Source organism: Leucopleurus acutus (assembly GCF_964270905.1).
Source record: "Leucopleurus acutus genome assembly, chromosome: 7".
In the NCBI taxonomy this organism is placed as follows: domain Eukaryota; kingdom Metazoa; phylum Chordata; class Mammalia; order Artiodactyla; family Delphinidae; genus Leucopleurus; species Leucopleurus acutus.
The window spans coordinates 28,755,994-28,776,745 of record NC_139150.1 but is presented as its reverse complement, the minus strand read 5'-3'; positions in this window follow the sequence as shown (position 1 = coordinate 28,776,745).

The following is a 20,752-nucleotide window of genomic DNA, read 5'->3' as shown; positions in this document are numbered from 1 at the left end:
AAGATTCACATATCAAAACTCATCTCTTCGAACCGCATGCCTATATAGCCCTATAGAATTAGATCATGTTCATCCTCTAAAATCTAATCAACAAATAGTTATTGAGCAATGTTTGAATTCATTCCTATGAAGCAATTAAAAATTTAAGAAGGGGACTACAGCATTAAACAACAGCTTCCTTTCAATTCAAAAGGTTATCTGTCAATCTTGTCTTGTTTTTCTCTGCATCTCTATCAGGTCTTCATCGCTCAATCTACTGGTGTCCCCACTTGCCTGCAGACTCTTTCCTGTTGCAATTTCTGTGCTAATCCTGACGTATGTAAGAAGTAGATCAGTACCCTCAATCTCCCACCATCCCTTTCCTGGTCTGCTCTGTTGTAGCTTGGATTTAACACTCACTGAGAGTCAGAATTCAATGTGCCAGCCAAGGTTGCTGGCTTACCACATTGCTCTTTAGGTATTTTCACTAGCAATGAAATTTAGGATGAATGTCCTCCCAGGTAACCCCTGAGATCTTATTTGCCCTCTAAGTCAGAGCTCGCTTTTCCTTTTGTTGCTTTAATTACGAGGCTAAAGTTCTGCCCTAGTCCTTCTTCCTAATTTCAAGCTAAGTACTCTAAGCTGAATAATTTCCAGCTATATACTGCCTGCTGCTCTAATTACCCTCTCTAAGACTATATGTTCTGCCATGCCCAGACACATACCTTTTCAAGATGCTGTCCAATCCAATGTCCCAGCCTCCAAATTGGGTCATGGTGAGAATGGACTCATGCACATAAACTTCTTAAATCTCAAGTACTGATCCCACCTTTATTCTCTGCTATAGTGCTTTCTCCCAACAGTACTACAGGTGCTGGATTTGTACCTGAGAAATTTATGACAATTTAGACATTCGTAATCAGCTAACCATTACCTCCAGTCACTATTCCTGTGTAGCTATGTACTCATGTTTTGAACTGACTCAGTCCATGACTTCATTCTACAATTGAATGGCTAAACTACTTTTTTTTTAAATTTTTAAAAAAATTTTAAAAGATTTTGCTGCGTTGGGTCCTCGTTGCTGCGCACGGGCTTTCTAGTCTTGGCGAGCGGGGGCTACTCTTCATTGCAGTGTGTAGGCTTCTCATTGCGGTGGCTACTCTTGTTGCGGAGCACAAGCTCTAGGCACACGGGCTTCAGTAGTTGTGGCAGGCAGGCTCAGGAGTTGTGGCTCACGGGCTCTAGAGCTCAGGCTCAGTAGTTGTGGTGCACAGGCTTAGTTGCTCTGTGGCATGTGGGATCATCCTGGACCAGGGATGGAACCCGTGTCCCCTGCATTGGCAGGAGGATTCTTAACCACTGCACCACCAGGGAAGTCCCTAAACTACTTTTAAAAGACACAGGAGGAAGACAGGTATGTAAGAAATCGACAACTTGAGGTGGGTATAATCCATACAACAATACAGCACTATATTCCCCTTTTTGACTACCTATGCACAGTGCTAGGATCCACATCTGACAGAGGAGACATCCATATAGCCTATAAAGATACAAAGTTCATATTTCCCAAACCTAAAGTATAAATAGGGTCATGTTACCAAAACTATTTCTCTGGTTTCATCAGCATCTGCTCCATGGGAATCTAATCTACACTCAAAACACTTACCTTGTGGTTCAGGAAGTCCCAGTAATCTTCTTGTTAACTGCAGTAACATGTACTGTTTCCTCCTCTTATCTAGCTGACCATGGTGCTATGCCCTGTCAATAATGATTCAAAAGGCATGAGCCCTGTTACTGATGTCTGCTGATACCAATGCCAACAAAAGTTCTAGATGTTTGTCTTGAGGTAGCCAGTGACAGAAGTTAAGAGCCTGTGTGTTGAGGATAAAAATGTCACAGCCTGTTTGGTGCTTGCTCTGGTGGTTCTTGTGTCTGCTCATCAACGCTTTCTTTTTATTTTGGAAACATTCTCTTCCACAAAGAAATGCTCCTCCCCCAGAACTAAACATGAGTTCTGAAAGATTACATATTCTTAAAAGCATCCCTATTTCCCCATACCCCAACCGCCATCTACATGATTAGCTTGGCATTGGGTACCAACTCAAGTTAATGCTCTACCTGGATTTTACAACTTGACACTAGATTAAGCAAGGGTCAGCTTTTCCCAAGAAATAGGTGATGAGGCCCCAAAGATTTCAACAGCATATTATCTGCCATGTGGAAGATTTCCAATTTCCAGCAGTAGAGAATGATGTAATAATAGAGAAAGAGGAGGACAGAAGAGATGTAGAGAGATCTCTGGCCTCATTAAACTTCCTTGGCAAGTGTCCAGCTTCACTTCTGCCTTTCTTGCAATTACTTAATTCTTCACTGGGATCATTTGATTAACTTTCCTATGATAATTCAAATTGGGTTTGTTTCTCTTTCATCAGCAAAAAAGGAAGGAAGGAAGGTAGAGAGAAAGAAAGAAAGAGGGAGGGGAGGGAGGGAGGGAAACATGCAAAGGGTTACATGTTTCTTCTGATGTCAGGAGAAGGCAGTATCAAATCTGAGCCTCTTGTTGCTGGATGTAGAACACACAAATATCTGAACCATGGGCTCTATATCCTGAATTTATTTCATTAATGAAAACTTGGTATCGATACTGTTAAACAGTAGGCTCTCATTTTAGAGCTACTTTTTTTCCTAAACATTCTCACTCAGGTATTTTAATCCTCACCCGAGGTTTTAATTATGAATCCTTGCAAGCTGTGACATATTCAGAATCATGTACTCTATTTTCTACCATCCAAAACTGGCCCAGTGACTCAGACCAAATTTCTGTACCTTCATTCTCTCTTACCTGTCTCTCAGAAAGCTTTTCAGCTTCTAATAAAAAATCCTAGAATCTCAATTTTCTCAATAAAAGCTGGGTTATCTGATCAGCAATATAGAACTACATGGAGTAGAATAGAATCAGGTAGGGCTTCACAGAAGAGGTGGCAGTGGAGATAGTTCATGAAGAATGAATTTAATTTTGTGCCCACAGATAAAATATGAGATTTACTAGTTGAAAAAAAGAGTTTAAAATGTGTACACTCCTTCAGTGTGTCTCAGAATCCCTCCCTAGAAGAACAAAAAAGTATATTTTAAACCTAACTGGCTAGACAAGATTCAATAAAACTTGCATCATTTCTTTCACTTTGTTTGAGGTTTGTCCTAGTTTTGCAACAATAAGTTTTGCCAGGAAAAATAATAACAAAATAAAAACTCTCAATCGTCTGATTTCTGCTAAACATGTAGTTTTATTAGCATTATAGATTTCCTGTAACATTCTCTGCATATGCCGTTTCACTGTATCTTTATTTCATTTGCTAGAGCATAAAGTGGAATATATATCTGCCTGTAGCTCCAGGAATGGATGGACAAGTGAAAATAATCTGTCATTGTGTCCTTTTGTGAATGAAACATTGATATAAAACAGACAAAGCCCCCAAAAAGTAATGTGCAAATTGGGTCAGTTTACAAAATGCATTGCAAAAGAGGCATCCAATGCCTTTTTGGGAAAAGAATCAAGAAATGGAAATAAGAGGATTTCATTTTTCCATCTGAGTGCAGACAATCGTAATTAGTCATCTCTCCAACGTCTTCACCTTCTTACTTGATGTCATCTGATATTCTAAATGTTTTGTTTTATTTTTCCCTAAGGGAAGTATTAAAAACATGTTAATGGAGGCGGAGTCAAGATGGTGGTGTGGGAAGACGCAGAGTTAGCATCTCCCCACAACTAGGGCACCTGCCGGCAGCTGGTGGGGGACTCTGCCACCCAAGGAGACAGGAGGAACCCCAAAGTGAACTGGTAGGACGTACAGGGACTCATGGCAGAGGAGAAGTGGAGGCCAGACAGGATCAGTGCACCTGAGGCCAGGGAGGTCAGGAGAGGCAGGCAGCAGGGACTCTCCAGGAAGAGTGGGAGAGGAGTGGTGGGCAATTGCCTGGCCCACTCAGGCTGGGGAACCTGCTGAGCTCCCAGGCTGGTTCCCCACTCCAAAGCCCCATCCAGCCGACATGGGTCCTGCGGGCATGAGAGGGAGTCCGGGGAGATCAGGTGAGGCAGGTGGGAGGGCCCTCACAGGCCAGAGGAGCAGGAGAGGAGAGGAGGGCGTTTGCCCCGCCCACTCGAGACTAGGAAGCCTCTGGGCTCCCAGGTGATGTCCCTGCCCTCTGAGACCAGGGGTGGGGGCCACGCCTTGGCCCCTTCTGTTCCTTGAGCTTAAGCCGCACCCCCCAGATCACCCAGGGCCTTTTCCAGCCCTATGGGTCCTAAGCATTGGCCCTACCCACTGCCCAAACCTCACCTTTGCTTAGGCCCTGCCTTCCACAGCCAAGGCCTTCCCCCCCTCCTTTTTTTTCTTCTTTTCACTCCTCCTCTTTTTTACTATTGTGGTACCAATGTACCTTCCGGTTGTTGATTCGTCTATATTTTTATTTTTATATTCTTTCTAACATATCTGTTAGTTCCCTGGTCTAATTTTACTTTTTAGTTTGTTATTATTATTATTATTTTTTGCCACCCCACGCAGCTTGCAGGATCTTGGTTCACAAGCTGGGGGTTGGGCCGGAGCTCCTGCAGTGGGAGCTCTGAGTCCAAACCACTGCATTAACAGAGAACCTCAGACCCAAGGAATATTCATTGGAGTGAGGTCTTACTGAGTTCCTCATCTCAGCACCAAGACCCAGCTCTACCCAGTAACCTACAAACTCCAGTGTTGTAAGCCTCAGGCCAAACAACCAGTAAAACAGGAACACAATCCCACTCATAAAAAAAATAATAATAATAATACGGCAGCAAAAACTATATCACAGATGAAAGAGCAGGGTAAAAACCTACAAGGCCAAATAAATGAAGAAGAAACAGGCAAACCACCTGAAAAAGAATTCAGAGTACTGATAGTAAAGATGATCCAGAATCTCAGACATAGGGTGGAGGCAAAGATTCAGAAAATACAAAAATGTTTAACAAAATCTAGAACTAAAGAACAAACAGAGATGAACAACACAATAACTGAAATGAAAAATACACTAGAAGGAATCAATAACAGAATAAATGAGGGAGAAGAATGAATAAGTGAGATGGAAGACAAAATGGTGGAAATAACTGCTGAGGAGCAGCATAAAGAAAAAAAGAATGAAAAGAATTGAAGGCAATCTCAGAGACCTCTGGGACAACACTAAACTCACCAACATTTGAATTGTAGGGGTCCCAGAAGAAGAAGAGAAAGGAGAAACGGTCTGAGAAAATATTTGAAGAGATTATAGTTGAAAACTTCCCTAACATGGAAAAGGAAATAGTCACCCAAGTCCAGGAAGCACAGAGAGTCCCATACAGGATAAACCTTAGGAAAAACACACCAAGACACATATTAATCAAAATAACAAAAATTAAATTCAAAGATAAAATATTAAAAGCATCAAGGGAAAAACAAAAATTAACATACAAAGGAATCCCCATAAGTTTATCACCGATTTTTCGGCAGAAACACCTTAGGCAAGTAGGGAGTGGCAGGATATACTTAAGATGATGAAAGAGAAAAACCTACAACCAAGATTATTCTACCCAGCAAGGATTTCATTCAGATTCCATGGAGAAGTCAAAAGCTTTTCAGACAAGCAAACCTAAAAGAATTCAGCACCACCAAACCAGCTTTACAACAAATGCTACACAAACTTCTTTAGGTGGGAAACACAAGAGAAGAAAAAGACCCCCCAAAACAAACCCAAAACAATTAAGAAAATGGTAATAGGAACATACATAGCAATAATAACCTTGAATGTAAATGGATTAAATGCCCCAACCAAAAGACACAGACTGACTGAATGGATACAAAAACAAGACCCATATATATGCTGTCTACAAGAGAGCCATTTCAGATGTAGGGGCACATACAGACTGAAAATGAAGGGATGGACAAAGATATTCCATGCAAATGGAAATCAAAAGAAACCTGGAGTAGCAATACTTGTATCAGATAAAATAGACTTTAAAATAAAGACTGTTACAAGAGATAAGGAGGGACACTACATAATGACCAAAGGATCAATCCAAGAAGAAGATATAACAATTACAAATGTTTGTGCAACCAACATAGGAGCACCTCAATACATAAGGCAAATGTTAACAACCATGAAAGGAGAAATCAACAGTAACACAGTAACAGTAGGGAATTTTAACACCCCATTTACACCAATGGACAGAGCATCCAAACAGAAAATAAATAAGGAAACAACAGCTTTAAATGACACAATGGACTAGATAGATTTAATTGATATTTATAGAACATTCCACACAAAAGTGGCAGAATACACTTTCGTCTCAAGTGCACATGGAACATTCTCCAGGATACATCACATCTTGGGTCACAAATCAAGCCTTGGAAAATTTAAGAAAATTGAAATTTTATCAAACATCTTTTCTGACCACAACACTATGAGATTGGAAATAAATTACAGGAAAAAAAAATTGTAAAAAACACAAATACATGGAGGCTAAACAGTGTGCTACTAAATAACCAAGAGATCACTGAAGAAATCAAAGAGGAAATCAAAAAATACCAAGAAACAAATGACAATGAAAACATGACAACCCAAAACCTATGGGATGCAGCAAAAGCAGTTCTAAGAGGGAAGTTTATAACAATACTACCTACCTCAAGAAACAAGAAAAATCTCAAATAAACAACCTAACCTTACACCTAAAGCAATTAGAGAAAGAAGAACGAAAACAAACCCTCAAAGTTAGCAGAAGGAAAGAAATCATAAAGATCAGAGCAGAAATAAATGAAATAGAAACAAAGAAACAATAGCAAAGATCAATAAAACTAAAAGCTGGTTCTTTGAGAAGATGAACAATATTGATAAACCATTAGCCAGACTCATCAAGAAAAAAAGGCAGATGTCTCAAATCAATTGAATTAGAAATGAAAAAGGAGAAGTAACTACTAACACTGCAGAAATGCAAAGGACCATGAGATATTACTACAAGCAACTATATGCCAATAAAATGGAAAAGCTAGAAGAAATGGACAAATTCTTAGAAAAGCACTACCTTCCGAGACTGAACCAGGAAGAAATAGAACATATAAACAGACCAATCACAAGCACTGGAATTGAAACTGTGATTAAAAATCTTCCAACAAACAAAAGCCCGGGACAGGATGGCTTCACAGGTGAATTCTATCAAACATTTAGAGAAGAGCTAACACCTATCCTTCTCAAACTCTTCCAAAAAATTGCAGAGGAAGAAACACCCCCAAATTCATTCTACGAAGCCAGCATCAGCCTGACACCAAAACCAGAAAAAGATATTACAAAAAAAGAATATTATAGAACAATATCACTGATGAATATAGATGCAAAAATCCTCAACAAAATACTAACAAACAGAATCCAACAACACATTAAAAGGATCATACACTATGATCAAGTGGGATTTATCCCAGGGATGCAAGGATTCTTCAATATATGCAAATTAATCAATATGATACACCACATTAACAAATTAAGGAATAAAAACCATATGATCATCTCAACAGATGAAGAAAAAGCTTTTGACAAAATTCAACACCCAGTTACGATAAAAACTCTCCAGAAAATGGGCATAGAGGGAACCTACCTCAACATATAAAGGCCATATATGACAAACCCACAGCAAGCATCATACTCAATGGTGAAAAACTGAAAGCATTTCCACTAAGATCAGGAAGAAGACAAGGATGTCCACTCTCACCACTCCTATTCAATATAGCTTTGGAAGTCCTAGACACAGCCATCAGAGAAGAAAAAGAAATAAAAGAAATACAAATTGGAAAAGAAGAAATAAAACTGTCACTCTTTGCAGATGACATGATACTATACAGAGAAACTCCTAAAGATGCCACCAGAAAACTATGGTAATTAACCAATGATTTTGGTAAGGTTGCAGGATAAAAAATTAATACACAGAAATCTCTGGCATTCCTATACACCAACATTGAAAAATCAGAAAGAGAAATTAAGGAAACACTCCCATTTACCAATGCAACAAAAAGAATAAAATACCTAGGAATAAACTTGCCTAGGGAGGCAAAAGACTTGTTCTCAGAAAACTATAACACACTAGTGAAAGAAATCAAAGATGACATAAATGGATGGAGAAATATACCATGTTCTTGGGTTGGAAGAATCAATATTGTGAAAATGACTATACTACCCAAAGCAATCTACAGATTCAATGCAATCCCTATCAAACTACCTATGGCATTCTTCACAGAATTAGAAGAAAAAATTTTACAATTTGTATGGAAACACAAAAGACCCTGAATAGCCAACGCAATCTTGAGAAAGAAAAATGGAGTTCAAAGAATCAGGCTCTCAGACTTCAAACTATACCACAAAACTACAGTAATCAAGACAGAATGGTACTGGCACAAAAACAGAAATATAGATCAATGGTACAGGATAGAATGCCCAGAGATAAACCCACATACATATGGGCACCTAATTTATGACAAAGGAGGCAAGAACATACAATGGAGAAAAGACAGCCTCTTCAACAAGTGGTGCTGGGAAAACTGGACAGGTACATGTAAAAGAATGCAATTAGAACACTACTTAACACCATACACAAAAATAAACTCTAAATGCATTAAAGACTTAAATGTAACACCAGACACTATAAAACTCTTAGAGGAAAACAGCAAAAACACTCTTTGACATAAACCACAGCAAGATCTTTTTTGACCCACCTCCTGGAGTAACGGAAATAAAAACAAAAATAAACAAATGGGACTTAATTAAACTTAAAAGCTTTTGCACAGCAAAGGAAACCATAAACAAGACAAAAAGACAATGCTCAGACTGGGAGAAAATATTTGCAAATGAAACAACAGACAAAGGATTAATCTCCAAAATATGCAAAGAGCTCATGGAGCTCAATACCTAAAAAACAAACAATCCGGTTAAAAAATGGGCAGAAGACCTAAATAGACATTTCACCAAGGAAGATATACAGATGGCCAAGAGGCACATGAAAAGCTGCTCGACATCACTAATTATTAGAGAAATGCAAATCAAAACTACAATGAGGTATCACCTCACGCCAGTTAGAATGACTGTTATCAAAAAATCTAGAAACAATAAATGCTGGAAAGGGTGTGGTGGAAAGGGAACACTCCTGCACTGTTGGTGGGAATGTAAATTGATACAACCACTATGGAAAACAGTATGGAGGTTCCTTAAAAAACTAAAAATAGAACTACCATAAGACCCAACAATCCCACTACTGGGCATATACCCTGAGGAAACCATAATTCAAAATGGGACATGTACCACAATGTTCATTGAAGCAGTATTTACAATAGCCAGGACATGGAAGCAACCTAAGTGTCCATTAACAGTTGTATGGATAAAGATGTGGCACATATATACAATGTAATATTACTCAGCCATAAAAAGAAACGAAATTGAGTTATTTGTAGTGAGGTGGATAGACCTAGAGTCTGTCATACAGAGTGAAGTAAGTCAGAAAGAGAAAAACAAATACCGTATGCTAACACATATATATGGAGTCTAAGAAAAAAAAAAAAGGTCATGAAGAACCTAGGGGTAAGACAGGAATAAAGACACAGACCTACTAGAGAATGGTCTTGAGGCTATGGGGAGGGGGAAGGGTAAGCTGTGACAAAGTGAGAGAGTGGCATGGACATATATACACTACCAAATGTAAAATAGCTAGCTAATGGGAAGCAGACGCATAGCACAGGGAGATCAGCTAGGTGGTTTGTGACCACCTAGAGGAGTGGGATAGGGAGGGTGGGAGGGAGAGAGATGCAAGAGAGAAGAGATATGAGAACATATGTATATGTATAACTGATTTACTTTGTTATAAAGCAGAAACTAACACACCATTGTAAAGCAATTATACTCCAATAAAGATGTTAAAAAAAAAAAAACTAAACTAAAAATAGAACCACCATATGACCCAGCAATCCCACCACTGGGCATATACTCTGAGAAAACCATAATTCAAAAAGAGACATCCACCACAATGTTCACTGCATTACTATATACAATAGCCAGGACATGGAAACAACCTAAATGTCCATCAACAGATTAATGGATAAAGATGTGGCACATATACACAGTGGAATATTACTCAGCCATAAAAAGAAATGAAGCTGAGTTGTTTGTAGTGAGGTGGATGGACCTAGAGTCTGTCATACAGAGTGAAGTATGTCAGAAAGAGAAAAACAAATACCATATGCTAATGCATATATATGGAATCTAAAAAAAAAAAAATGGTACTGATGAACTAGTTGCAGGGCAGGAATAAAGAGTTAGACATAGAGAATGGACTTGAGGACATGGGGTGGGAGGGGGAAGCTGGGGCAAAGTGAGAGAGTAGCATCTACATATATACACTATGGAATGTAAAATAGTTGGATGGTGGGAAGCAGCAGCATAGCACAGGGAGTTCAGCTTGGTTCTCTGCAATGACCTAGGGGGTTGGATATGGATGATGGAAGAGAGGCTCAAGAGGGAGGGGATATGGGGACATGTGTATGCATATGGCTGATTCTCTTTGTTGTGCAACAGAAACTAACACAGTATTGTGAAGCAATTATACTCCAATAAAGATCTATTAAAATTAAAAGAAACATGTTAATGAAACAAAACAGATAGATATTGAGGTATATGCTACTTCCCTGGTTAAAAAAAAAAACTCTAATGGAATTCCCTCATTTGTATAGGATCATGTTTCCTCCTTAGAATGGCATATACAGTCCTTTCCAAGCTGGGCCTGTCTTCATTTTCAGGCTTTTTTCTGCTTTCAGTTCCCCAATGCACATTTTATATTTCCATGATTTGTACTTTCTCTGTTTTCTTATCCCCAGAATGCCTTTCTCCACTTTTGCTTCTAAGAAACTCTGCATTATCCTTCAGACTCCACTCATGCCTTACTTCTTCTGCATAGTCTTCGTGATGTCTCCCCCAAGGAGGTAAAGTTTAACACCCATTCTGTCTGTGTTCTCACTGCACGTTGATCATACCTCTACTGCAGAATTCATGAAAATGCCTGTGGGCATCTCTCAATCATCAGCCTTTATGCTGTTTCAAGGCTGAGAAAATGTCCTCCGTTCAATCAATTCTAAATATTTCTAACCCCTATTTCAACATGTGAAATGTCCTCAGATCCTCTGGTTTGTCGGAATCAACTTGTCCTTGTTACTTTAAATAAAATCGGTGCTCTACAATGAAAAACTAAAGTCAGCATCTCCCTGGAAGGATTTTTGGGGTGGGGGTAGAGCTTATCTGTCTTCTTAGCATCTGTTCTGATTTTCTCTTTGCATTGAGTTCTTCATCTCTTTTCTACCTTTCTCCTCCAGTTCATGCTTCCCAATTGCAGCACTACACCGTACTAGACACTGCTCTGGCCACTTTACTCCCCAAAGCATACTGTTTCAAGTCTATATGCAGTCACTTCACCAAATAATTGGGGAAATGAATATTATATGGATTTACCACAAATGTTAACACGTGAATATTTTAAAAAACAAATTCTTCATAGTCCCTGGATCACTCCCACTACTTCTACAGAATTTCCATTGGTCATCCTTTCCAGTGAGGTCCAACCTCCTGCCTTAATATTGTGTGTCCTCTCTTGATTTCATTATTTATCCTCCCTGGTCGAAGCACCCTCCAAGCTCCAAAACTTTTGCTGATATAGCTCTTTGGCTTCCTCCTAACTATATCGTTAGAACTATCATGCTACTGTTACAATTGTCATCAAGGTATTTTATGAAATAAAAATCTCTATGTAGTTGTTCTAAAATGAGCTTCCATATAATTTTATTACCCCAACAACAAATGTAATGAGTATCAGATGCTGTGCTAGACTCAAGGAATGTGATAGTAAATAAAACAATGATACTCCTCACAATGATTTGATAACCTTTCAGAGTTCTGTTCATTTTTGATAACTGTAGTAACTGGCACACAGTAGGAGAATAATAAAAAGCAGTATAGGAAGTAAGAAATGGAGTCCTCTTTTCAGGTGGTTAAAAGTAACATGGATTTTATCTGGAATCGTGTGAAATATGACTAAAGGCAGAATAGTATGGTTAATGAACTTTACAAGTCCCATCCTAACATCCAGTTATCTGATTCTTTTATTCACCAATTCTCCTAGACAAAAATGCAACCTGATGAATATACAGTAGCTTTGGAATTAGAGGTATTTTCAGTAGTGAATTACACATTAATACAATGGAACTATGGAAAAGACAATATCTTTAAGAAGCATTTTAAACGTCTTATTAAACAATTACTGAAATCATTATTTATTTATTTATTTTTGGCGCGTTTGGTCTTCGTTGCTGCGAGTGGGGGCGGCTCTTCGTTGCGGTACGCGGGCTTCTCGTTGCAGTGGCTTCTCTTGTTGCAGAGCTCGGGCTCTAGGTGCATGGGCTTCAGCAGTTGTGGCACACGGGCTTAGTTACTCCGCAGCAGTAACTGCGGAGTGGGATCTTCCTGGACCAGGGATCGAACCCGTGTCTCCCGCATTGGCAGGCGGATTCTTAACCACTGCGCCACCAGAGAAGTCCCTGAAATCATTTTAAAAATTACTTTCTTTTAAGGAATTAAAAAGCACAGATAAAACTGCCTTATAAAAAGGTCATGAAAGATGGCCATATAAAACTTAAGCTGATACTTATCTAATCATAGTGTAAATCATTCCCTGAAAGCCTTTATATTTTTGAAAAGAGACCTTACTGAAAATGAATTACGTATTAAATCAACTGAGTTGATTTAAGATATTTAATAATTTCTAGTGCAGTTATATCTTTGAGAAAACACACGTAGCTTTCCGTTCTATGTATTTTGTTAAGAGTTTTCATTATTACTGTCATCATACTAACTGGCTTTTTAGTATCTGGCAAGCTTTATAATGATTTGGGATTTTTATTTGAAACTGTAGGTATGCCTTTGTCCTTGCTGTTATTGTTCATCCAAGGGATATGGCATCAAGCTTTCCTAACTCTCCTTCATCTGAAATGTTATCATAGGACACAGGGTCAACCTACCAAAAGTTAATGAAACTTAAACCTCAGGTCCCCTCAGATAAAGGGGTCCTTCAAGGGTCCTAGCATTGGATTCATATGGTCATGTATCTTTTGCAAATTTTGCAAAAGCAGGATATTCTAACCTATTTATACCTACAGATAATAATTCCAGTTCAAGTGCTCTTTCTTTCCATTCCAAACCTCCCTGTCTCTGGAATAACCAGAAAAATTGTAGAGTTTGGCTAAAAGGAGTTGAATCAGAGATATAATTAGTTTGGATTTGTTGGTATATATAAGTAATTCAGAGCCACTTCTGTTTATAGTTAAGGTATTACTAGCTGTTTTGTGTAGAAACGGAATCCAGAAATATTCCTACTGTCCACTGTGTCAGCTAATCCAGGTTGTATCATGAAGATCCAGGATCAAAATGATATTGCAGTATGAATATAACCTATGGTACCCAGCATCAGAGTACATGGGAGTAGAGAAAGAAAGATGGATTTAAAGGTGTGGAGCATCTGTGCAGTTGGGAGGTAGATTGTTGTTGCTTTTTTTTTTTTTTTCCTGTGTCAGGCAATTTTTCATAGATGATGTATAATCTGCCTTAGGCAAGCTGTGTGTGTATGATGTACTCATTTCTATGTTTGGTACAAGCATGCACCCAATGGGCAACAGGGGTAGCACCAAACTGATTGGCCTCTTCTTTGCAGGTTACAGCAACTGGTCAGTAAATATTTGTTATAGGAAGAACATTTTGATTGGAATGAGCCCCTCTGAGAGTCCCCAAATTAGATAATCTCAGAAGACATAGTCAAGGACTTCCTAGTATGGTAAATGAATTCCAAGTTTTGACCATCAGTTTTGTTGTCTGACTTATAGTGAGAAGTTGAGAGACAGGAAGATACATTTGAATTGTAATAAAGAATTTCAGAAGAAAATGCCCTGAATTATGGACTCAGTAACATATTATGGAGGACAATATTTTGGAACACATGGACCTTCTAGCAAATGTCCCCTCATACTTAAGGTTATCTGTAGAAAAGATATGATTTTCCAGAACCTTTCAGTGAGTTATAATATGAGGTCTGTGGATAGGGGAATCACTCAAATAAGTAAATATGTGTATAGTAAATCTCATTTTGCTCACCGTGGTGCTTTATGTCCTGACTGCTGACAGTGCAGTATTTTGTTGGTACATGCCCTTCTAGGAAAAGAAAAAAATAAAGTTCAACCATTAGGCTATAAATTCAAAATTAATAGAAAAATGAATTATTCATCCATATTTATAGCCTGTGTATAAGTATCTGGCCTTTGCCATTGTAACTGTTTTTCTTATGTGAATTAATAATGGATAAAAACCTACTTGCTTTCAAATGCCAGACCCTTTCGATTGGGTTTTTTTTAACTTTAAATTTTAAAAAATGTATTAATAAGGCTGGTGTACCATACATCACTTCTGATACCCTCAGGCTGTAAGATCACAAAACTTTCATCTTTAATGCCATTAGGCTGCAACATTACTAACTCTGTAAGGTAGATTTCAGTGCAATGTCTTCCTCCTGACCAGAAGTGGTCACTGAACATAAGATTTATAGGAATATATGTTTATAGGGATATAAAATTCTCTGAAAGTTACTACTAAAAACAAACAAAAAAACAATTTTAAGATTTTTATTTTTAATACTTTATAATGGAGAGCTTTGGCTCCATCATGCAATGGATACCACATTAGACTTCTATAATGGAGAGCTTTGTACAGTGAAATAGCTCAGGATTCATTGACACCTCATCCTTAGGAATTCAAATCAATATTTTAAAATAATAAAATAGTTGCAAAATTCTTCATCTGGTTAATTGCATCTGCCCCTTTATCTACCTAATAGACAAGGTGTAAAGGAAGGAGTTTGTGTTTTGGATCTGGCTAGATCCGTTTAAATCTTGGCTCTCTCACTAATTAGATGTATGGTTATGGTCAAGTAATGTCATCTCTAATACAATTTTTATCAACTGAGAAATGTGGATTATAATGGAGAACCTGGAAATAATTTATACAGATTATGTATAATATAGCAATAAATTGATTATTACTAAAGCCTCAGCTCAGTTCCCTCTTTTTTTAAGAGCCTACTCTATTCTTTCCAATTTTATGTCTGCCAAATAGGGGTACATACCTCCTCTCAGCCCCCTTGTAAAAGTGTTGTGACTTTGTGACATTAGTTTATATTGAAGGAACTTCATAAAAATAGTTCATCATGGTTATCACAACATGTGCTGATCAGTTGTTATTGAGAACACTCCTCAACAGATTACCCATATGCTCTCTATGAGGACCAAAAAGAGAAATTCATTTCTGATTTCTCCTCCAGAAATAGATTCATCCTAAACATTTGGATGGGTTTTTTTTTTTTATCTTATGGACACTATGAGTTATAGTATTAATAGTGGTTCACTAATTTAAAGTCATCCATTTTTAGCAAATATGTGTAAATTTACAGTATATACACTGAATACTAATGTCATCTTCAAATCTATTTTATTTCCAAGGCTTAAGTCTCATCTGTTACTTAAATATTTTTATATTTCTTTATTTACTTAATCCTAGCCATTCTAAATCCTTTTCATAACAAAGTAGAATATAAAAAATAAATTAACAAATATGACCTTGTCTAGTTCAGAGTTGCTGTCAAGATTAAGAAACAGTGCATCTGGTGGCCCTATGTTTTGTTACTTGTCAAAAGTTAAATACTTGGTAATATATACTTTAATAGTATTTGTGTTTTTATATGCACTCAATTCATTCAACTTTTCACAGGTGATTTTGCTCATTTGCTTCACTAAGTTTTGTCTGAGGGAGACTCAGTGACTTTTTAAATTCCTCTTAGAATTTAACACACTTGTGTATTTTTAAATAGGTAAAATGGACCAATCCAAGATGACAAAAATTTAACTAAATTGTAGGTAACAAACTTATAGTCAACCAGACTTATTCAAAGTTGGATGTACTAAAGAGACAAAAACAAAATGAAATTTTAAATGCCCTTGCGTAGGGAATGTGAGAATGTACTCACCATGATACCAGAATCTCCATCATTTTTTTTTACTCTTAAATCTGGCTTGATTCACATATTTATGTTATCTGTTGGCCCTTAAGGGCTCTTTATATTGGCAATCTATAATATTATCGCTAACCACAGAATAAAGCTATATATAAACACATCACTTTAAAGGAGGTCATATTTTTTGATCTTCCTTCATGTGCCAATCTATTTATCTCTGGCCTCCACTCCACTGTTGTGGTTTCCATGAAGAGAGCAGGGTTTTGACATATAACAGAGAACTGGAAAGACTCTGCTGCATTGATGTGGGTAAAGGGAGAAAAAAGGAGTGGGACAAAAAGATAGAGCCACAACTGGAGTTCCTTTCAGGGAACAGCATGGAAATTTTGAGGGTAGGGACCAGTCTCTAAGAGAAGCTTCATACATGAAATGAAGTAGCACATGAATGATGGAGGAAGATGACTAGAGACATGAATTGCAGGTATTTTTCAAGGAGTTAATCAATGAACCCATGTGGCCCTGGAGCTTTCTCTCTCTGTGTGTGTGTGTGTGTGTGTGTGTGTGTGTGTGTGTGTGTGTGTGTGTGTGTTCTTTCTTTAGTAACAAATTCAATTATTTTAATCAATATAGAGCCATTCAGTTTTTCTATTCCATCTTGTGTCAGTTATGGTAAGTTGTGCTTTACATAGTATTTGTTCATTTTTTTTAATATGTCCTTTTATTTTAATTACATTTGTTAACATATAGTCGTTCATAATATTACCTTTTAATCTTTTAACATCTATTGGATCTCTAATAATATCTGCTTTTTAATTTCTCATATTGGCAATTTTTGCCCTTCCTCATTTTTCTTGATCAGTGTAGTAGAGGGTTATGAATTTTGTTGATCTTTTTTTAAAGATCCAAATTTTCACTTTGTCAATTTTCTCCATTGTTTTATATTCACAGATTTCTGCTCTCATCTTTACTATTTCTGTTCTTCTACTTTGATTTTACTTAGCTCTTCTTTTTCTAGCTTCTTAAAATAGAACTTTAGGTCATGGCTGAGTAAAATTTTCAATTTCATTAAAATAGTAAATATTTTAAGCCTTGAAGACTGAGGATAATTTCATCATCATTAATTTTGAAATTTGTTCAATTACCTTTTTGATTCCTCCTTTCACCATGGTTTCTCTTGAAGTTCTAAAATTTCCAGATATCTAGGGGAGGTTCTAGATATATCATTCTTATTGATTTTAAGTTCATGTGATCACAGATGCACTGTCTCAGTTTTCAATCTTTTATAACTTTTTGAGATTGTTTCTATGGCCTAGCATATGTCATAATCTTGTTGAATGTATGCTTCTAAAGAATGTCAATTTGGTCAAAATGGTTAAAGGTGTTCTGTGCCTTTACTGATATTTTATCTGACTGTTCTCTCAATTACTGAAAGAAGTGAATTAATATCCCAAAATATGATGTGCATTTATCTATTTTTTCTCTTTATATTTGTCAATATTTACTTTATATATTTTGAACCTGTGTTTTTAGGTACATACACATTTTTTATTGTTTTGTTTTTCTGCTGAATTAATCTGTTTATCATTTAGAAATATCTCTCTTTATCTCTAGTAATAGATTTTGTCTTCATCATCTGATATTATCCTTATTATTTACTTGATATTTCTTTTTGCCTCCTCTTAATTTCAATCTCTGTGTGTCTTTATACTTAAAGTACATAACTTCTAAACAGTGTATATTAGTCCTTGCAGGGTCTGTTTTTCCTTTCTACTCATATCTACCTGATAATTATAGTAAATAGTGCATTTACATTTATGTAATTATAGATATGAATAGATTTATATAATTATAGATATGGTTGTATTTATGTTTCCCGTTATAATAATTGTTTTCTGTTTGTACTATCTTTTTGTTCCTCTGTGACTCATTTCTAACTTTCTTTCATGTTAATTGAATTTTTTTTAGAATTTCCTTTTAAGTTACCTTTTCACTCTTTGCTATTAATTTTTAGTGATTTCTTTCTGTAATGTTTCCCAAAGTAATTAAAGTTAACATTAGACCTCTTCATATAAAATGAAAGAACCTTGAAATCACCCACTTTGTGCTATGGTTACTATATGTATTACATCTACGTATGTTACTAAACACATAATATGTTATAATGTTGTTTTAAATAATCATATATATTTTAATTAAATAAATAGAAAAATAGTCCTTTATGTTAACCTATATATTTACCATTTATGTTACTATTCCTTCCTGAAGAGCAAATTTTTATCTAGTATTATTTCCCTACAGCCTGAAAAACTTTCTTGAGCATTTCTTGTAAAGTAGATCTGCTGATGGCAAATTCTGTTAATTTTAATTTATCTGAAAATGTATTTATTTTACATTTATTCTTGAAAGATATTTCACAGTGTATAAAATTCTGTCTTCTGGCTGCAACTGTTTCCCATGACAAATCAGAGGTCATTTTTATTGTTGTTTCCCTATATATAAGATCTGCTCTTTAGATTTTGTGTTTATCTTTGGTTTTGAGCAATTTGTCTTTCACGTGCCTGGGTGGTGTAGTTTTCTTCCTTTGTACTGCTTATGGTTTAAAGTTTATATGAAATCTGTGAATTAATGTTTTTCATTAACTGGGAAAATTTGGGCCATTATTTTTCTAAATATTTTCCCTATCCTCTCTCTTTCCTATTTCTAGGGCTTCAATTATACATACGTTAGGCATTTGATACTGTCCCACAGATCACTGAAAATTCACTCCTTTCCCACTCTTTTAGCTCTCTCTTGTTCTGTTTGTATAATTTCTATTGATTTATTTTCAACTTCACTGACTCTTACTTCTGTAATCCCCAATCTTATGTTAAGACCTCCAAGTTTACTTCTATTTTTTTCAGGTATTACTTTTTAGGTCTAGAATTTTAATTTGGTTATATTTTATGGTTTCTATTTCTGTGTTGAGATTGTCTGCATTTTCACTCATTACAAGCATATTTTCCTTTGCATTCTTATATGTAGTTATAGGAGCTGATATTTAAATCTTTATATGCTAGTTCCAACATCCTATGTCACAGGAAGGTTGGTTTCCATTGATTGCCTGTACTTTTGAATATAGGCCATGATTTTTCATTTTTGTTTAAATGAGTTGCTATTTATCCCAGCATCTTTTATTGACTAAAATATTCTTTCTCTAGTGCGGGGATATATTATTATCATAGCATAAATTCATAGCTATAACAAGGTTCACCACAGGTATATAACTGCCAAAAAACTTGGAACTTATGTATTTCATATTTTAAAAATAAGTAAAATGAAACTACATCAATCAGATAACAAGATTTAGATTCACTTCTCTGAGAATTCATTTAACATATTTGAGATCTAGTTCATTTGCTTAATCTCCTATGGAAATCTTTTTATTCTTTTGATCATTGGACCTAAATCTCAAAGCATTTTAAAGATTTATTTTCTCTTCAGCACTGACCTCAATACTTTGTTTCATACTTGAATAATATTTTCTATTCAACTCCAAAATGATATCTTTCTTACAAATACATTTACAGCTTCTAGTACAATGCAGGGTTTAGGGGAGAGAGGAAGCAAAGACCATCAACTAAACTCGGTACTATGCTTTTTATGGAAAGAAAATTATATTATGTGTCTTTCATTTTACACATGAGTAAAATTAAGTTGTTAGCTCTGATGGTGATGGTAAGAGGTAACACTCATAGAAAACTTACCATATTTGAGGTACTTCTCTAAACATATCATATTCATTAATTCATTTAAAATTTTCAACAACTGTGTGAAGTTGGTACTATAATTATCATCTCTATTTTACTGTTGATGAAACTGAGTCTTAGAAATATTAAATAATGTGGAGAAACAAAGATTTGAAATGAGGTAGTCTGAATCACCACTCTATCATTACCTAATTGCCAAGAAGAGGAGGAGGAAATGGAGATGGAGGAAGAGAGGAAATTATTCAAAGTAGAAACAGAACTGTAGCACCAGTCTTTACAGTGTGTATTTAGTTGTGCCCAAGTGCTTCCCCAAGCTGCAAAATAATTCACATGCCAGAGTGAAGGGATGGCTGATGACAAAAAGTTCAGCAAGACCATGAACATGGATATGTGGTTCACATGGGAGATAAATCTCTATGCTAGAGATTGAACCTCATATAGTCTTAAAATCAATAACTCATTCTACTTGCTATAAACCCTCACTTAGCAAGCAAATTTCTAAATGTAATATTTTCTTCTCTATAATAATTAAGAAGAGTAAAAAAGCATAACTTTCTAACTAAACACCTAAATTTTATATCACAAAATAATTACCACTTATTTAAATATTTTTAAATTGTGTGTGTGTTTGTATATGTGTGTATGTGTGTACGTGGGTTTGACCAAAGCACTTTGCTCAGTGCTTCCATGAAAAAAACACCATAGAGGTCCAATAGTATAATAATTTGGAAAGAAAAATTATAACAACTGGGCCCTCTTTAATCCATAAACAAATGAGTAGACATTTAATGCACGTTTTAAACAGTTTTTCTCTAATATGTTGACGAAATTAACATGTATTGTCCAATTGTATAATCAAAGCCTTAAAAGAGTAAAGGAAATTTCTTCTACA